Below are 21,082 nucleotides of genomic sequence, written 5' to 3' on the forward strand. Positions count from 1 at the left end.
TGCAGCAAACCAGAAGTATACATGTATAAGCGTTATTTTGTAGTGTCCCTAAACAGGAAACAATCTGACTGATCATTAATAGAGAAAAACTGAAATACTTTTTTTAGTAAAAAAGCAATTTGCAGTATTATATTGATTTTAAAAACAACCTTTTCTACCTAGAAGGAAAGAAGCCACAGAAGGATCAAAAGAAATTTGGATATGATTGAAATTAAACACATGGAAGAAACTATTAAACCCACTGCCACTCAGAGAAACTCTTGCCCAATTCTTGGTCTTTAAGAAGCTTTATGTATACGGTTTACTGGCTGTCAAGCATAACACCCTCTTGTGAAGTGAACAGGTAAGGTGACAGTATCATTTATCAGCCAAATCAGGACTCTTTTAATAGTGAAAGGGATGCTATCAATAACTGCCCTGGGCAACAGGTATAAACCCATAATGATCCAGAGCAGACCAGGAGCCACAGTCACCTGTTCACAGGACATCCTACAGTGAGCAAGCCCCAGACAACCCCACATATGGCTGTGACTTGATTCCAGGGTCTGCCCTCCTTTGGCTCCCGGACTCCTTCCTGACCTAACCTGTTATTCCTTCATCTATGGTTTCAAGTGTTACATCTCTTTCCTTCTCGTCCCCTGACTTATCTCACGTACCTCTGCCCCAACAAACTCCTGGAGTTAATAGCTTCCACTCATGTCTCCAAGGAGATGAGATCATCCTGCACCGAGGACACCAGAACCACAGACATGGTCTCTCTCTCATCCTGTATGGATCGCTACCTGACCACCACTGTGTGTAGACTCACAGCAGGCGGAACAACACCGAAGCCTGGGACTCCATGAGGAAAAGGAGCGTGGCTCAGCGTCTACCCAGTTTGCTCAAGAAGACCAGGCAGTCCCTAAGCTACAGGGCACTGAAGAGAAGACAAACAGGGGCTGAGGAAATCCAGAAAGTAAAACTCAGTCTCTGTTCCATTCAAAGTGTCTCAAACATTTGTCAGGAAGAAAGCACGGCGCCCTAACCCCAAAGGAAAGCAAATCCTCATTTTATCCTCTTCAAAATGAAATGGAATGCAAATGGGAGCTGCATCCTCTCCTCTCCGTGCTTACTCACCACCACCCCATGTCACATCGGTCACTAGAAGCCTTTTATACCCTGTAAAATACAGCCCAGGAGAAGCCAGGCCCGTCAATTCATGAACAGATATTTGTTATTTACTTTATGGGGTTCTAAGGAATCCTATTTTCGTGGAGTAGAAAATGTCACGTATGAATATTGCACAAATGATTTCTTAAATCCTCTTCCTTCTCCTTTTCAATGGTCGTCCCTTCTACATTGAGTTGCTTGGATCATTGGAAACAAATGCTAAATGTTTTGGTCCCAAACATCAATGTATGGCAGCAGCCTTCTCTTACTCAGCTGGTTATTACTCAGGTCAACCTGCAGGTCAAATCATGACCCACGGACAAGAGCAGCTTCTTGTGGAAAATAACCCACATGACAGCTTTAAGCAGGTGTTTGTTCTGAGTTCCCATCCGGTTGAGGTGTGTGCGGCAGGGGGAGAAGGGAGTGAGGATGAGAAGAACCCCAACGTGGCTGTTTCACCCAGAATCCCTTGCTCTGTGCTTATACTCCTACACAAGGCAGAATGTGGAGGCGCTGGGTGCAAAGGGTAGAATTTGAGGAAAATCTCATTTCCTCACCCTGTGACGGGGGACAGAGGAAATTAAGTGGACAGGGAGAATGACTAGTGCTTTCTCTTCGCACACACCAACCCCTGTGCTTTATGAAGAGTCCTTAAAACAGATAGCCGAGCTGTCTTCCATATCTTTAGCCAAAACTGGGTACACACAAAGATTCGCAGAGACATCTACAGGTCCTAGTTGGAACTGGAGTAAAATAAACGATGGCACGTCTTCTAAACGTCGTCAATACTTTAATTTGGATGATCGCATCAAACACTAAAGACAGTTTATGAGGAGTTACCTGGGCTAAATTAAGTTGGAAACAGTTTCCCATTTGTTTATCAGTGTGCAGATTATTCACTGTGGGAACAAAAGAAAATTGACATTTGTTGAGCATGTACCACATGACAAGCCCTGCACAGGGCACTCTACCTTCAGAAGCCAATTAATTTCAGAATAGGCCTCCGGGATAAGCAGTATTATACCCACCTTACTGACCACCACAACTGAGGAGTGTTGAATAACTCACCCAAGATCCTGCAAGGGCGGGAGCAGAGTGGAAGAGCCAAAACTAGATCGATGTGAAGCTAGAACCCACCCTCTTTTCACTGTCCCAAATCAGCCAGAGGCTTTCAAATGTATGAACTGACTACACACAGGGTTACGAAAAACCGTGTACATATTATGAGGCTGTAATTTCTTCATTCTTCTTATCAGATGGATGAGAAGAAAACTGGTAGTTTTAGACAAAGAGACAAACATCTCTGTGAACTCCCAACTGCTAAGTACAAAGAGAAAAATAACTAAAAGTCCAATATAGCGCCAATCTTGGTCCAGTTCAACCATGGATTGTCCCTCGGGTTAATACTCCCTCTCTAGATAAAGGTATTGGGTGATTTTTCAGTCTTCTACTTCCCTTCCTGGTCCTCTCCAAGATGGTTATCTGAATACATGCACACATGTGGGGTTGAGTTGTCCCGAATCTTTATAGCCTCGTGATGGGTGGGACCCGGGGCCTCGGCATGACATGCTCTAGCTCCCTGGTCTGCAGGACCTTGTCATTTGTCCATCTTGTTGCTGTCCCTGGCCTACGGTCTGCTGCTCTTGCTGCTGGTAGCTTGTCCTCGGGTTTCTCTTGAAGCTTAGCCAGGGCCCAGTGCTGCCTCCTGGCTCCCTAGAGGCCTCACCTGTGCTTTTGTTGGGTGTCTTTCTGGAGCCTCGGAGGAGGTCTTCCTACAAATCTCATTTGGGACCCAGACCGGTGCTGCCCTGAACTAAAGGGCGATTTTTCTTCTCGGTCTATCCCGCCTGCCCCGGACATACGCACTGACACGCACAGACACATGTGCCGCGTGCCTCAGTCAGCTCTCAGCAAGCTTGCAGGCCCCAGTCTCTAGCATCATCAGTGTTCCTCCGAGATACACAGGCACCCCTGAGTACCTTCCAGGTACCGTGGAAACTGGGTGGCACCTCTGGGGACTGAATGCAGGCCCTCCCTCTCTGCCCACCTGAGCCGTGCCCCCACTTTTAGTCTGCTGTGGCTGCCCCTTTCCCCAGCATCAGCAACAGAATATTCAATCAATTCTTTGGACTTCTGCACCCACTCTTAGGTCTACTCATCTACTTGGCCAACCGTCGCAAATAGGAGCCTTAATATTTTTATACGAGACAAAAAAGAATATCAGGAGATGTCTGTGTGGGAGGAAAGGGAGCGGGGAATAGCCTCAAAAATGGTGATCTATGGATTGAAAGATTGCTGGAAGGGGAGACAGGAAGGAGACCTGCCAGATTTTGCTTTGGTGATGCATTAATAAAACTGTTGGAAGGAGGGCCAGGGCATCCATTTTTTCCCTACTTACATGTTAGAGCAGCGTTTCTTTTCCACTTAAATTTCGGTCTTTGTCTTAGTGTCACTTCCTTCTATGAGTCCTGTAGACCAACTGAGGCAACATAGAAATGAACCTGAGTCTAGGGCTGGCCGCATCTCCCGCCACAGCCTCCTCCAGTCTCTCCTCTCCTGCTCCGTCCACTCTGAGACCCCAGAGAGCAGGTCACTGCACCAGGCATGCCCCTACCCTGCCCGCCTCCACCCTCACCCCCCACAGCTTCAACACAGGAGGGTGTGTTTGGTGCCTGGCAGCTCTGGAATAGAGCTTTGATTGTCCTGTTGAAGCTGCTAGATATCTCATTTCAAATACTTAAATCTTTTCTTGAGAAACAAATGGTAAAAATGCCAGATGTATAAATGCCTAGTAGTAAAAAACGTCTCCTTTCTTAAAATGTAACTTTAAATTTTTTTACAGTAACCAAATGTTCCCAAGTATTTCCGACCTTCTATGACTGCCTTTGTTTTAAATATCCCAATAAAATACTTCAGGTTCTCATGGAATGGTCAGGTTGGTCCTTCCCAGGGGCTCAAGTTCCACTGCGATCTCTCGCCTGTGTGTTCCCACTAAACTCTTGGTGTGTCTAGCTCAGCATCTCATCACTAGAAACTGGTGCCCGGTCTCCCGTGCACTCAGCCACTCTGCCTCATTCCCCGTCATTTGCACTCCTCACACAAGAATGTTATAAGTGCCAGGTTTTATTATTTTGGGGAATTCATTCATTCACTTAACAAATATTTATTGAGCACCTACTGCAGACTAGGCCCTACTGCAGCCCTGGGGATTCAGCAGCAAAAAAAAAAAAAAGACAAAACTCTTTGCTCTCGTGGAGCTTACATTTCAGGGGAACACTTAGATGGTAAATACAATAAATAAGACACTTCATAGTGTGTCTGGTGGTAATAAGTACACAGAGAACAATAAAGCTAGAAAGATTACCGTGCTGGGAGGATTGATTTTTTCAAACGGAGTCCAGAAGGCTTCCTCACTTAGGGGACTTTACAATGAACCAAGTCACCAGGAGGTATTGGAGAGAACCATATTTGGAGGAAGGATGGCCCAGGGCGGGAGCAGCAGGCCACAGCCTGAGGGAGCTAGAGCAAGAGGCGAGTGTGGCTGCAGGGGGATGAATGAAGGCAGAGCCAAGGTGTGATCAGAGGCTTTGGAAGTGATTGTTCAGGCCAATACATCAGTGTGAGGACATTAGCTTTTTTTTTTTTAAAGGTTTTTTTGTTTTGTTTTGTTTTTTATTGGGGAAGGGTAACAGGACTTTATTGGGGAACAGTGTGTACTTCCAGCACTTTTATCCAAGTCAAGTTGTTGTCCTTTCAGTCTTAGTTGTGGAGGGTGCCAGTCGGCTTCAAGTTGTTGTCCTTTCAGTCTTAGTTGTGGAGAGCGCAGCTCAGCTCCAGGTCCAGTTGCCGTTGCTAGTTGCAGGGGGCGCGGCCCACCATCCCTTGAGGGACTCGAGGAATCGAACTGGCAACCTTGTGGTTGAGACATTAACTTTTACTCAGAGCAAATTGGGAAGCCCATTACTGAAAGAGGCAAAGAGGTGGAAGCAGGGTGACAATTTGGAAGCTATCGTAATAACCCAAACGTGGTCCCAGCAGGGTGGCGGTGAGGGGTGCTGATGGGTTATGGGTATATATGGAAGGTCTGCCAGGAGGGTTTGCTGATGACGCAAATGTAGATGTAAAAGAATGAGAGGAAGAAGGATGAAAATAAGGGTTTTGGCCTGTGCCACTAGAAAGACGGGGTTATCATTTACTGGGATGGGGAAGGAGAGTAGTGATAACAACACCATTCAGGAAAGAATGTCAAGTTGAATGTCAGGCATGGGTGTTTCCCGCTGGCTGTGTCTTTCCAGAGTCCCACGCTCTGGCCTTGGTGCTGGGCTCCTCTCTCTCCATATTCTTTTTCTCTGTCCCGTCTTCCAGAGTTTCAACTGCCTACCTTGAGCTGCTGACCTAGAAGCTCCAAGATCCCTGTTTTATATTATGGCTTATGTGCCAATGAAAAGCAAACTCCTTGCCATGTGACGAAAATCTTAAGAAAGCAAGTTCTGAGACAAATTGATGACAAGAAACGTCAAGAGTTTTATTTAAGGTTGCAATAGGCTGAGATCTCTGAGCAAGCCAAACCAAAGAATTCTCTCTTGGGAGAAACACTTATGGAAAAGAAGAAAAAGAAAAGGAAAAGGAGGAAAACAAGAGGAAGAAGAGGATACAAAGGAGAAACAAGGAGAAGTTACCAGAAAGAAGACGAGGAGGAAGAGGAATAAATAAAAGCTGGTTGCAGATGATTAGTTCTGCATGGTCTGTCAGGAGCTGGGTGGCTAACCAACTTTCCAGAAGAGTGAGGTTTTCATCTCAGTAACGTCTGTTTAGCATTTGATTAGGAATGCTGATCACTTCCCATAAGAGGCCTATACCTTTTAAACTACGTAAGAACAGTTCTGTCCCAACTAGACTTGGGACCACGTTCGTTCTCACTGTTTCTCTTCTCTCTCCACAACCAATAACCCCATCAAGTTCTGTTTATCCTAAAGAGAGATGAGTGCTTCCCCTTCACTGCAATGCACAGAATCACAACCATTTCTTTGTGTCTAGCCATGATTTTTCCCCTCTATTATCGTTATGTTCTAAAGGAAAGGTTTTCACTGGCATCAGATTATGGTATATGACTTCTGCACATGCACTGTCATTGGCATTACTGCCCTCCAACCTGCTTTTTTGTGCACTGGGCTCCATGCACTGTGGGCTCTTGAATAAGAGTTTGGCCATGGAAGCAGTGAAAGCACCAACACCTCAGAGAACCAATCTTGCTGGTATTCTTTTATCTAAACTTTCTACTAAAGAGAGTTTCTAACATAAGCAAAAGTAAGCAGACTCATATGAAAAACTTCCACACACCCATCACCTAGTTTCAACAATTAACAACTCAGGTTGGTGGTATTTTATCCCCACTCCCTTCTCTTGTATTGTTTTGAACCAAATCCCAGACATCATATCATTTTTCATCAGCAGATTTTTCACTATGTATCTCTATATGATTTGTTTTACATACATATAAACTCAACACAATTTAAATTATTACAATTTATAATTCAACAAGAATTCCTTGACATCCTTAAATTTCCAGTAAGAGTTCAAATTTTCAATCGCCTTGTAAATGTTATAATTTTATTTTATAGCGTGTTTGTAGACCAAAGAAGGTCTACATGTTGTGATTGATTGGTAAGTGTTTTTTATAGGTTTGTAGAAGACATCAGAGTTTTTCGGTCCTATAGAATTTCCCATGGTCTGGATATTACTCACTGCCACTCCCTGGTATAGTTTACCATGTACTTCCTATAAATTTGTAGATAGATCTAGACACTGCGGACTTGTTTTAAAATCACATTTGTAGCTTACGTTAGTACTATTTCTGTTATGAAATCTTACTGTTTCTCAGAAGTGTTGCATTTATCTAACTTTCACATTTTTCAAATCTTACAACATTATTTTAAGGTAAGAAACATTTGATAGTTTTATTCCAAAAAGGGCGAACCACCTTAAATCAAATATTAAGAAAAAATATTATTTTAGAACAAAAAAAAAAAACTGATGATAACGTTTTTGCACAAAAGTTATATTCACATTGAGAATAAAAATTGTCCCAGATCTGGTCTGGGGCAGAACTTTTTTGCACGATATAATTCACAGCCTCCTGTGGGACATAATTGGCATTGCTGTTAAAATGCTTGAGCAATTTTCTGATAGACCTAAATGAGATTAAGGACTTCTGGGAAGCCAGGATTACCCACCCAGCTGACTGGGAGCCTAACAATTTTTAACCAGACATTATTTTTTTTTCTTATATCCAGTTTAACAATGATTAACCATTCACTTTTCCTATAAAATCCCTAAGAGAGTCTTGAATTGGCACACTTAAAAGTCTCATCCCTTGTGGCTAGCTAGAAATAAAGTTTTGGCCCAGGCTTATAATGCTCCATTCACTTAAGAAGTTGTTTTTAAACAACATTTAGGAAGAAAAACTGAGTTTTTAAAGTATTACTTTGTATGGCTAAGGAATTGCCCTGAAAGTTATTAAATATACACACAAGAGTTCTTAAATAGAAGGAAAATTGGTTTCTATGAAAGCTCTGAGCACTGTGATTTGACTAATGGAGAAAAATTTCTTCTTTGGATGACATAATGCAAACTTAGCTGCTATCGTGGAGTAAAAGAATCTTCCTTCAGATTCTTCCTATGAGCAAATTGCTGCCTTGGAGACGGGTCCAGATGCCCTGAAGAAACATCCCTTGATAAGTGGTTTAATATCATGATTCAATTGTTGTATCAAATGCATCAAGGATAACCTATGGGCTTGAATAGGTGAAGGTTGAATTGGTAAGAAGTGAACTTCACTTCTGCGTTTTAAAAAATACGTTTAACTCAATAGGAAGTAAAAGATGAACATTTAGATAAAAGTTTACACTCAACCATAAGTAAATAAAAATTGAATGAAAATACAATAAGAGAGTGTGTCTGTGGGGAATCTTCTACCCACCGTAGCCTTCGACTATTTTAGACAAATAACTATGCGCAGTAAAACAATGGCGTCTAACAGTCTTCATTGACACATTCCACTTATCCCAGTGAAACCCTCTTCTAGTGTCAAGAGCCAACCTCAGCGGAGGGTCAGTTACCCAGGTGCTACACATTTTCAGCATCAGGACTCAAAATGCTCTTTCCACCCTCCCCACCCTTCTCTGTCCTCTGGGAGGCTGACCTCTGCTCATTGCATCATTCCAGTTCCTTTCCCCTGGCCCTTCTGGTTGCATTCAGCTAATGGCAGGCATTTGGAAGAGAGAGGTAGGAGAGGAGAGGATGGGAAGAGAAGGAGGCAGAATGAGATCAGAGGCTCTCCCTTGCATGACCGCAGGTTGGCCGTAGCTCCTTTCCCCTAGAAAAGGCTACAGTTTCCACCATACTACAGCTACCACTGTCTCCCAGGGTTCTGGGAGCGTTTTCCTCCCTCTGCCCCTTAGAGCCTACAGTTCGTGTGGGGACAGAGCCAGGAATGCAGTTTCCAGGTTTTCGGACTCACGTGGAAAGGTGCTGGTTCAGGTAGTAAATGGCCATCAATTGTGATTGGATGGCCCTCAGCTGTGGCTAGTTGGCTGTCAGCTGTAACTGCTAATATAACTGCTGTGGCTATGCTAGAAGCAAAATGGGGGCTAGCAAGAAGATGGTGGCTGAGCTAGCAAGAGCGGATTGCAGCTAGCAAGTGGGGTTGGTTGGCAGAGAGAAGTGGACAGCAGGTTGAGGATAATGTGGCTCCTGCTTCCTGTGTTTCCAACCCAGCCGCAAGCAAGAATATAGTGGTATGACTCCCCTATGTTTGGCTCCGTGGGTGTTCCTTTTTGGCCTCACCATATCCTGCGTTCTTGTGCGGGGAGCAGGAGCTGAGACCCTGCGTGACACCCGGCATGACAGTTGGTGAAGACTCCCAGGTGTTGCTAGTGCTGGAGATATCTCACCATCCTCGCCTGCCTACACCCTTATAAGTAGCCTCTTTGTTAAACTCTCCTGAATAAATCCCCTCTGTTTCCTGTTACCATGACTGATACCCTCCAGATGTCAAGGGTGGTGCTCGTCTGCATGGGGCCGTGCAGCCAAGTACACAGGCCATGGCAAGGACGTGGGGGACAACGCAGAGGTAAGTGAGGACTACCTTACTATTCTTTCCCGCTTGCATCTATCAGCCAAGGGATGCATACATTGAAGGGAGAAGTTGGTGAGAAACCAGGGCTATCAGGAATGCTTCTGAGATTTTGTCCCAGAATCCTGAGTTCCTGGACTTATTGACCTCTGGATGAAATGATCCAGAGGCGCTTTCTTCGTGCTTTTCAAAGTATAGTTAAAAGGTTCTTACAAAATCATCATTTTGCTGACCCTCACAAAGCTGCTTACCCCTCTCTTTTTCCAATAGAGGAGCACATGTGAGTTTCTCTTACTGTCATAACCAGAACTGAGTGGGACAGCCAGATAAACAGAAGGCTGAAACCATCTGGGAGAAATTGAGACTTTCAGAGTCTGAGGGGAGTCAGAGATCCACACAGGAAGTCGTTATGGCCAGAGGATTATTGTTTTAAGAAAAGAGATGTGAGTCTAGGAAGAGGAGCTGTGTAGGGGGAACCCAAAGGAGAAAAGACAGGAAGACACAGTGCAGACCCCCGAGGACTCAAGAGCAGGTGTCTGCGCAGGCAGGCACAGAGTGGGCAGTTAGCAGAGATCCTCACTAGAGGCGATTGGTGAGATCAGTGTAGACATACCGTCAGCAGCAGGGAGGGTCAGCAGCTGGTACTATTTTCCCACAGGGCACCGAGCCCCAGGGAAACCAGAGTTAAATGAATAATGCTCATCCTAGTAGACCTAAAAAAGACCAACTCAGAGATGTCATGGGCTCCTCACCAAACCATGATTAAGGACCACGTTAGGTCCCCTGAACAAGGAAAGCCCACAGGTGCTGGTAAGGAGCCCAACTGCCAGAACCAGTGGAATAAAAATAAAGCAAACATTGCATCTAAATTGATGTGTCCTAAATAAAGTTAGTGTTGAAATATAGTCTTCTACCCTGCCTGGGGGAAAAAGCCATAATGTGAAAGAGTTGTATAGACAGAGTCTTCACAAAAAGAAACAGTATTCTCATTTTGTTTTCAGAGTTTAAGGAAAACTACATAAAATCCAACAATTCGCCAAATATGACAGATCAAAGAATAAAGGAAAGGACTCAATCCCTGTTAGAAATTTGACCAGGTATTTTCTGTACAATTTCTAGGTGAGAATGCAAGGTTCCGAGCTCATATTTTCTTCTTTATGTCAAATAGCTCTTCATCCCCCCAAATTGGCAGTCAGATACAGTTATAATGGTGGTCAGCAAAGCTGGAGTTGAAGCAGCGAGCAGTTGAAGAAAATACACATAAAACAGGAAGGTGGCAAAAAATAACAAGTCAGAAGTATTTACTAACAAGAAGATAAAAAATAATATAGGCTCCTAAATGAGACATGAATTTTAGTCATGCAGGAAATAAAGAATAAGAGCAAGAGAGACATGAAGGATCTCACTCTTTAAAATGAAAGGAAATTTGGGAATTTGATCTTTCTTAGGAGTCTGGCTTTAACCATCGCAGTTACATCATCATAAGGAGTTGAAAACTAATATCGCAATGTATTATATATTCACTTTGTATTAACATGAAGACACTACTTCTGTTGACCAAAAACTTTTTCCCATATTACATGAAAGATCCTCTTTCTTGGAATTGTGAATTTAAACATATATATTTTAAATATATATTTATATAAATATCTGCATATGTTTATATATAAATACATATCATAAAAGAATTGTAATATCTATATCTATGCATACATTTATAATATATATATATAATGAATGTCTATATATCTGTGTATCTCCACCAACTCAGAGAAAACTACATAGGTATATAGACATTCATTTTATTCATCCATTCATTGAAAAGTAATTGGCTATCATGTTCAAGGTCCTGTGTTTGAGGCTGGGAATTCAGAGGTGAATAAGATATATCTTTGCCACAATTTAGTGGGAGAAGCTGACTGATTCAATATAGCAAATTAAAATACAATGTAAGGGGTGGCCGGTTAGCTCAGTTAGTTAGAGTGAGGTTCTAATAACACCACGGTTGCCGGTTGGATCCCTGCGTGGGCTGCTGTGATCTGCGCCTTCCTTAAATTAAAAAAATAAATAAAATAAAAAGGCGATAAATGTAATCAGAGAGCAATATAATTAATAATTAGATACCCACTGTCTGTGTAGCATTGTACATACAATTGTTGATGTTCCTAATACATTATTTTGTCTGGAATTATTATATGTGCCTGTGTAGTCCCTTCCCTAACTTCTCAAAGAAGGAGCTATGGAACCTTTTCATCTGGACTACAATACCTATGACAGTGCTTGGCAAGTGTTTGGTTTTAATGTAGATTAAATAGATAAAGGTATGAAAGCTCTCTGAAAACTATAAAATGTGACACAAATACAGACAGCTGTTATTGTTTATTTAATGGAGTTGAAAATAGAGAAACCCATTTAAAATAACCCCATTAAAAGATAAAAGAGTGTCAACTCCTTTTTTTAATAATAATGGCACTAAGAAGAAGGTAGGTAATGTATTAATGTGTCCCGGCAACATAAATCAAAATGGACCAAAGTCTACTGAAGACCTGATGGTCAGACTTTAAATGATTACTCCCTTTGAAACCCACCGTCATTCTCAGGGAAACTGTGAAATTTTCATTACCCTAATAATTGTGTTATGATAAAAAAAAAAAACAACTGAATAAATCACCACATTCCAGCTTGCTTAATATTTCTTCAGTGGAAATAAATGATAACAGAGGTTTTACTGAGGCTTTCCATTTGTTGAACACAGGGGCAAGTTACTGGTAGCTGAGCTCTATCAATGAGAAACCAATTTGGGTTAGACTGATATGAAAATTAAACTGCTGTAGTGTATCCGAATGTGGTAAAGTGCTTTTAAATCTCAGCCTTAGTGATTTATTGAAAAGAAGGAAGTGACTTACTGGAAAGGAGGAAGTAAAGAAAAAGAGAGTAGCGAGAGCAGTTAATGATGAGAGATGGAAGAAAAGATAATGAAACCAGCCAATTCCCTCCTTCAGTTTTTGCACCTGTATTTTATTGCACTAAAAGGGAGAGCACAAAAGCTGGATTTATTTTGTTTTATTTTTTCCTTTGTTAGGCATCAGGGGAAAGGGAGAAGAGAAAGCAATGGTAAGGTAGAAATAAGAAGGGAGAGTTGTGAATAACAATGAAAGAATTGGTAAAGAAGAGCAAGAGAAAGAAACAGAAACCTGAGAACTTTTAAAAAAAGAGGGAGAAAAGTAAGAAAACTGCCCAGAAAACAGTCAGAATAGGTCCCTTTGTGTAAAGTATTTTTGTCCCTCAAAAATCATAAAATAAATATCTTGATAAAGTTTTAATGTTTTCTTTTCTGCTGCATTATGCTCATTGTCCTACTTCTTGTTCTAAAATATTAAACACTAGCCAGCATTATTCCCTCCTTCCTATTCTACCCTTCAGTGTTTCAACAGTTTTCTGTAGGCTGAAATTTGAGGATCCATATATCCTAAAGTTACGAGATTATTTTTCCCAGAACAAGAACAAGCAATTCTATGTAGTAAGAGAGGTGATCAAAAATTGAGAGTGGTCTAAACTATTGGAGTGAAGCCATTCTAAAAATTTAGAAATTGCTGATTTGTAGGTATCATCCCTGAAATTGGGATGAACGTATTATAGCTTACCGAGTCTGTGTAAGAATGTAATGACTGAGTGTTTATAAAGCTCCAGCAGAGGGCTAGGCACATACCAAGAGCTCAATAGTCGATTTTGAATGAAGATTTGTGCTTGGATTGTTTTCATAACTGATGATTTAAAAACTTAAATTTTGCTTAATTGGGGGAAATGATTATTTTTTAATACCGTCTTCTTCTGAAACATCTTTGAGATGTAACAATCCACAAAATAAAAGCCACTCCAATGGAGAGGCTCAAAGAAGGAAAGATGGGAATTTCCCACCTAATGAAAACTTGGTCCAAGATTTCCTCCTTTTTCAAAGAAAAATCTGCCCTTACGCTCATTTTCTGGCATCATGACCTTATAGTCTTTCCTGTCAAGAAAAGATCTCCAACCTTATACTTTGTAATATTAATTTAAACAGTGCAGGCATGATGGCATCTCTCCAACTTTCTCCCATCATTCAGCTTTTCTCTTTCAGTTTTCCTAGAAGCAATTAGAATGGAGATAGTGTAGGTAAATGCTTTATACATCGAGCTGTCTTGCTAGAGAAGTATTATAAAAATAAATTCACAATGGCAATTTCCTCAAAGGAAAGGGTCAAAAATGAGCCAAGTAATTTAATTTTAAAAGTGACTTTTAAGCCAGGAAATCAGGAGCTGGTTTGTGGGTAACTCAGGGAAGGCTGAGGATTGCGATGAAGGCACAGATCCTGCACCACCCGAAACTGAGTGGGGTCGACCCCTGCAAAGGAAAGCTTGTAAGCCTTGTGTAGAACAATATCTTACTTTCAGACCTCTGACTGTCAGTCCTCCGCTCTGGTTAATATCATCAAGGGAATCCTGCCCTGACAGAATGTAATTTAGGATCTATTAAATATGATTACTTGGCCTTGAAAATGATGGATATCGGACAGAATTATAGAATCACTTTACAAAAGAAAGGTCTCTTTTACATCCTTTCTTGTGGAGCTTAAAATGAAGCCTGGGGAAATCCCTCAGAGGGGTTGTGGCATTTATAGGTTAGGTTTATGAAAAAGGGAATTGATATTCATATTAAAAACTGTAAAAATTGAGCAAGGTGAAGATAGTGAGCATGCAGACAGCTGTGACGTGTGTCTGAAGGGTGAGTGGCATGGTGCCCAACTGATTTACTTGCTTTAATTATATTAGTAATGTGCAAGTCGACATGATTTGAAACAAGCTCTTTGGGTTTTTCATTCAAATACTAGCCCCCAGTGACTACTTTTTATGGTCCTCCCAATTTCCAATTACTTAAATGTTCATAGCTGAAATACTTCAGAGTTCATTGCTGGGTTTGCTTTGGAGGTGGCCTATGCTTGAGTTTTTATTTAATTACATTTTGTTCCTGGTTATAAAAGTAATATATGGTCATTGAAAAAAAACACAAAGCATAAAAAATTGTAAAGAAGAAATTAAAATCACTAATAATTCTGCCGCTCAGAGATTGCCATAAATATATACACATATGTTATTTTAATATAATACGTATATGATATTTTATTGATATAACATCATATACACTATTTTCTAAAATTTTTAACTTTCTACTATAGCATGACCGTACTTCCATATTTTAAGTAGTAATTTATAATGAGATACTTAGTTGTTATATGCTATTCGTTGTATGTATGTACAATCGATTTTTAAAATGATCTGCAATTGATGGGTATTTAGGAACTCTAGTTACATTTTGAGTTAACTAGTTACATTTTCAGATAACTCTTTGTACATATTCCTGGTTATTTCCTTAGGATATATTTCCAGAACAGTTGCCATCTCAAGTTTTAAAATATTAGGCCTTTTTACATGTGGCTGAATTGCACATTTCTCCTATCACGCAAAGTCTCCCTTACAGTATTTATTTACCATATCTTCTGACCGTTTATCTTGCGAAGACCAAATTAGTGGAGGTAGCAAATAGAATAGAGATTACCACCATTATATTTCTGGTTAGTGGTGAATTTTTGCATTAAGGATAAGATGGGAGCAGCAGTAGATTCTAAATTATCTCAAAAAATAAAGACTCAGGAAGGAGAATGGGGACTTATTAGTTCATGAGTATAGAGTTTCAGTTTTGCAAGATGAAGAGTTCTGGACATGAATGGTTGCACAGCAATACAAATGTACTTGATACCACTGAACTGTACACTTAAAAATGGTTAAGATAGTAAATTTTATGTTATGTGTACTCTACCACAATAAAAAAATTGAGGGGGAGAACAAGGAAGCAAATGGAAAACATCTCGACTACTTTTGTTGCAGAGACACACGTTTGGAAAAAAGAAGTAGGCTCCCCGTATTGCATGATGTTTTCCTGATGTTACGTAGATGAAACCATATCAATACTAACCTTTATATGGTACTATATAATTTACAAGTGCTTTTATACACATAATTTCATTGATGTAACAGCCTTGTGAAATAGTTGATTATCCTCATTTTGTATTGAGACTAAGGCCAAATAACTGCCCAAGGTGAATAACTGTCAAGGAGCAAAAACCAAACATCATTCCAGGACCCCAGCTCCTTGCCCAAACTGTTTCCTACGAAATACGTTACAACCAAGATGGTAGCGAGCTCTTGTGCTGGGAAAACCATCAGGTGTTACCCTCTTCACTACCTCCTATCCCATTAAGACACAGAGAAAATTTACATATTTCCAAATTAAATATTATCATAAAAGTAGATTTTTTGTGTGTGTCGATTTTCCCTTGTTACCCAGTTTTCTTTGCCTATTTTTGGCCACTGGATCTGATCAAAGGTTAAAAAGTTATTGGATCTTATTTCTATTCAGTATCACCTTAAGTTATAATAGATGATTTCTCCAACTTTTCAAGATTTCTTAGAGTTTTATCCGGGATGTCCGCAAATAATTTAGTCTGACAAGCACATGTTTTTGGTAAACAGAAATCTGGTCTGTGAGATTTATTTTGCCTGTCAGCCCGTTTATCTTTGAAATAACAAGTATCGTAGACATCCTGAACATTTCTTGTTCTTATACATTGACTAACCACATGCATTCGATACACATTGTTATGGACCTCCTATGTGCCCAGTACTGCAGAAAAAAATAAAACACAGCCCCAAGGAACTCCTACTATATTAAAAGAGAAATTAACACATACACAAATTATTAGAAATAGGCACAATACTAAAAGTATATGCATATTCTCTGGGATCACAGAAGTATTATTTTTGCCTTCACTATGTGTAAGAGAAAACTTCACAGCGATAGAATCATCTGAGTTGGGACTAAAAGGATGGAAAAGTTTTCGTAAGAAAAGGGATGGAAAGGTTTATGTACATATGTTACTTTGTCTCTTACTTTATGATTAGCTATTTTTCTTCAATTAATATGGGACCACACAGTACCAGACGCTCTGACGCAAACATAAAAACATCTTTAGATGTCATCGCCAGTTCATCATTCTTTTGTAAAGTCTGCATTGTCTTTAAATTCCCAAACTATCATCTTCCACTGCGCCTGCCATTGAGAGAACACTGATGACAACTCATTGTTGATCAATGAACACTAAGCGTAGCTTTTAAGCTCCATGATTAATTTACCAGGGTACTGGCAGTATCAGGATGCCCAGCCATGTGAATGCTATCTGTGGGACCTTGGGCAGTCATCTGAAAGTCTGTTTGATTTAAAGTGTTTCTCTCCATCTCCCTTGTACACTGCTCTATTTCAAGTACTGCATTTTCCTTTCCAGTTAAACTATACTTATCGTAGGATTTTTAGGAAAAAAAATGCTGCCAATTATTTATGCTGGCCACTTGTCCAGTTAATTTGGTTACATCGAATTTCTAGAATGGCAGTGATGACTTTCTAAGGCACTGTATCACCACCTGTCTTAACTTCTGACTTGTCCTGATACAATAAGGATCCCTGAACAGTGTCATCTCCATTGTATAGTTGATGTTGATGGGTTTTGGTCAATTAATAAATGCCAGATTTATTCAGAAATCATGCCAGCTTTGAGATTCCTGATCAAATATGCTTGCTGTGCATTCCTTTTTAACCTAATAGCAATTTGGTATATCTCTAACTCCTTTTTTGATGGTAAATCAGCTCATAAATGGTCTGTTGTCTACAATCCTGAATGGCATCAACTTTGCTTGTCCTTTGCTAATAAATATTCCAGGTCATTTTAAACTATACTTTGATTTTCTTTACATATGTGAAACAAATGGATGATAGACCAATACATATATTGTTGTTTTATACAACCTTACTTTATTTTTTAAAGTTTTATTTGAGATCTTCTCTATATCATTAGATTCCTTTAACTTTGATGTGTCTGCCTGGCAAGTATTCTAAACAATAACATTTCCTCTGATTTAGATTTTTGCCCATCAGAGGTTATAGACCTTTCCTAAGATTAGAAAATTCTTATGAACAAAGCGGTTTGAACATCCAGTATTCACTTATAAGAATGAGTGCTGCAGGACTTTCCAGCTCTAGGATTGTTTGTGTACTGGCAGAATGAAAACAACAGATTGTAGTTGTATGAATGTCATCTGTATTATGCCAACGAGAAAAACATCAAATTCATTCTGAATCAGATCAAATAGAACAGTCCAAAGAATTTTAAGAGAGGTGGAAACATTGTCAATTAATTGAATTGGGAATCATTATTTTCAGTGTTTCGACAGCATATATTAAAATGAAACTTTCTAAAAACTATTAATTCAAATCTTTCCAAAGGATTTTGAATTCTATCATGTTTATTTTTTTTTTTTTTGGAATCTTTCACAATGTGGCGTATTGGTGCTAAGGGGTCTGGACAATCATGTGTGATCACCCCATTGTAATACTTCTGTGCAGGTCCCTCATACAATGACCTCTTCTCAGCTGAAAAAGATGGCAATGACAACTAAGAAACCAGTGATTTGGCTGTGAGTACAGACAGAGAAAAATAGATTTTTTTTTCAATGAATCTGTCTCTGTAGTTTATTCACCAACAAATAGGTTACTTGGTCAATACAAAATCAAATCTATCAAAGATCAAATCTATCAATTTTTTTTTCAGTCAGTAAAGGAGTGGCTTTTGGCTTTTTTTCCTGCACCCAGCAAAATACGTCCACCGTCTTGTAATTTATATGCAGCTTCGTGGAGTTGCCTAGAGTGTTTCATTAGCAACATGTACAGTAATGTTTTAACACTGCAGGGCTAATCCCCCACCTAATTCAACCTTATTCTCTTCCTGAGATATTCTGGGTATGAACAATAAAAATAATAATTTCTAAAAGAAAAAAACTATTGACATAAGGGTGATAATTAAATCATAGCCATAGCATCTTCCACATCTCTCAGTAAATGCCAAATCTCACTTCAGTAGCATGTTCTTTTCAGATATTTCTCTAATGTTGAATGGCCTCTTACTAAACCTCTTATCTAATACTAATAAAAGCTAGCCCTTGCTGAGCAATTAAATATGTATTGTCCCAAACACATACGTATATTATTTTATTTAATACTCACCGTAACTCTCTGAGGTAGGTACTATTAATAGTCTACTTTACAGATGAGTAAATTGAGGCACAAAGTGGCTAAGTGACAACTTGAGGTCACACAACCAATAAGTAGTAGTGTATTAAAAGCCAGATTGTCTGAAAGATGACTGTTACTCATCAACAAAGAAAAGCCTAGTCTTATAAAACAAACAGGAAATTAAAGTTTTCCTTCTGCCACATGAGGACCACAATGGAATTTTTCCTAAAAGATTATTTTAGAAAGCAGGAGATGCACTATAAAATTATATATACTAAATTTGGGGGGGGGAATTACCCCAGGCGGTGACCTTTATTACTGAGATTTGATTTGGAAGCCAATTTTTATAGCTCAGTTAAAAACTGCTAAACCCAAGCACTTGTGTAATAGAAATGCTGACATGACCTTAATTCCAGAGGTGCGAAGGGTATAATTGAATTTAAGAACAATGTGTCTCATCCATTAAGTCATTAAAATAGATCGTAATAACCTGACACATTTTGTAAGTACTGCATGAAAGTGGTTAACAATGGTATGCAAATAAAACGAGCTTGCACTATTAGCTACTGTATTTTAGGTTGTGTTTGCCAAATATAGCATTAAATTACAATAGTCATTTAGATAATGTTATGGCAATATATTTTAAATGCTTCTGAACATGATGCCAAGATAGAGGAAGGGAATATTAGAATCTACAGGATATTGCCAAGTGCCTATGTGTAATTCAGATAAGTTATATTTACTGTGGGTAAAATTAAACTTAATCAGAAATACATCCTTCTGACCCAAACTTCTGGAGTGTCCCAATGGTGTGGTTCATCTGGTTGAAGAACATATATAAGGATACCAACTAAATGCCAAAACCAGAACATTCCTCCACACAGATGTGTACTTGTCACTGTGGAGAAAAATCATCCAGATGTTTGGCATCATACAACCAAATACTTAAATCCAAGTGAGATCGTGAATGTAACACACATTCAGGGAATTTAATCAATGTAGACATCCAGTCCTGCTCATTCTAGCTCAACCAAAATAAAACAAAGCCAAATCCCTCTCTTCTTTCTCAAGGTCAGGGCTAGAGACTTGGATTTTCAATTTATAGTGTCTCAATTCTTCATTTAATCTGACTGCTTATAAAAGCAGCAATGAAGTGTACTAATGATTTCAGTGCAACAGAGAATCCAGTAGTACAAAACATATTGGCCCTCAGAATTCTAAATCACATGCTCATTTTATTTCCTTTACTAATGTAACAAATAAGAGTTAATAAATAAGAATACCTCTAATAGATTTTCTAGATAAGAGCTGGTCACAGTAATTGCAAATATATTCAAAGGTCATGTTTTAGATTTGTATATAGGCAGCAAGTCATGGATATAAACAGTGCATTTATATAAAAAGATATATAACACAGTGACATAAAAATTGAAAATATCAAAAACCACTGCCACAGTGAAATTAATTAGAAACAATCTAGTCTTTTAATTGAATATAGTGACTCATTTAATGTGATTGCAAAAATGGCTTCAGCTTTTCTCCCCCGTTACAACATGTCTATACATCTCCTCCAAGCAGGATGTAACATTTATTTGTCCCACCCTCCCATCCCTTGAATTGGGCTGTCTTGCAACTTGCTTTGGTCTCTAGAATGTGGTAGATGTGATAGGGTGCCATACTAAGCTGAGGCCTTAGGATGCATTGTGCCAACTTCTTCGTGCTCAAGCTCCCCTCTTTGCCATGAGAACAACTCTGGCCTAGCCTGCTGAAGAGTTAAGAGACCATGTGAAACAAAGCCATCTTGTACCAGCTGTGGCCATCCTAGATCAGCCAGCCCCCAGCTGACCACAGATGCATAAGCAAGCCCAACTAAGAAAAGCTGAGCCTGACACAAACCAGCAGAACCCACCCAACAGGCTTGTAGGCTTATGAGAAATAATAAATGGTTGTTTTATGCCAATAAGTTTTGGAGTAGCTTCTAATGTAGCAATAAATAACTGACACAATTAATGTCAGGCAATATTTTATAGCAAAATAATGCACATATCATGATTATCTCTAAGTATGAATGAATCTTAAATATCTATACATGCAATATTTGTAAACACACTATCAGACGTGGCTTGTGTGACAGGTAAGACAAATATGATTATCTTCATTTTAAGGATGAGAAAATTGAGACAAAAAATTCAAATCATTCAATCAGCTGATGTTGAAGGAAGGAGTGGGGGTTAGGTTAGATTAAAGAATACCAACCAGTTTCAATCTACATCAATTTCCAATAATCCTGATGATCTTAACTTGCTTCGTTGTGAGTTTGATGTGAGGATTAAAAAACTCAGCATCCTGGTACTGGATGGCAAGTTCTACCATCACCATGAAGAAAACTAGGGTATCACTGCTGTCAATGATAATCTGCTAAAACCCAAAGTGAGAAAATCTCCAAAATACCTACACATAATTTAATATTCGTTGTTGGTTTTTTTCTTGTTGTTTGTCTCAGGCTTCCATGATGTTTACCCTTCACTGAGAAGAAAAGGGAGTTGGGGGGAATTCACCTCTCTTACTTTGGTGTCAACCTTTGGACCACTTAATAAACCAATTAAAGATACAGAATGTCCAGTCTTTACACTGAGATAACCA

The 21,082-nt window shown here is 39.5% G+C and overlaps 1 long non-coding RNA gene across 1 annotated transcript in view; it reads left to right on the forward strand.

Moving 5' to 3' along the window:
• The window catches only part of LOC117022875 (uncharacterized), a 32,196-nt gene extending 31,856 nt beyond the window's left edge, over positions 1–340 (forward strand). Inside the window, exon 3 of the long non-coding RNA XR_004423134.1 lies at positions 163–340. This is a non-coding gene — a long non-coding RNA (uncharacterized LOC117022875). The remainder of the gene's footprint in view (positions 1–162) is intronic.
• The last annotated feature ends 20,742 nt before the right edge of the window (positions 341–21,082 follow it).

The sequence above is a fragment of the Rhinolophus ferrumequinum genome, chromosome 6 (genome assembly GCF_004115265.2).
Source record: "Rhinolophus ferrumequinum isolate MPI-CBG mRhiFer1 chromosome 6, mRhiFer1_v1.p, whole genome shotgun sequence".
Taxonomy (NCBI): domain Eukaryota; kingdom Metazoa; phylum Chordata; class Mammalia; order Chiroptera; family Rhinolophidae; genus Rhinolophus; species Rhinolophus ferrumequinum.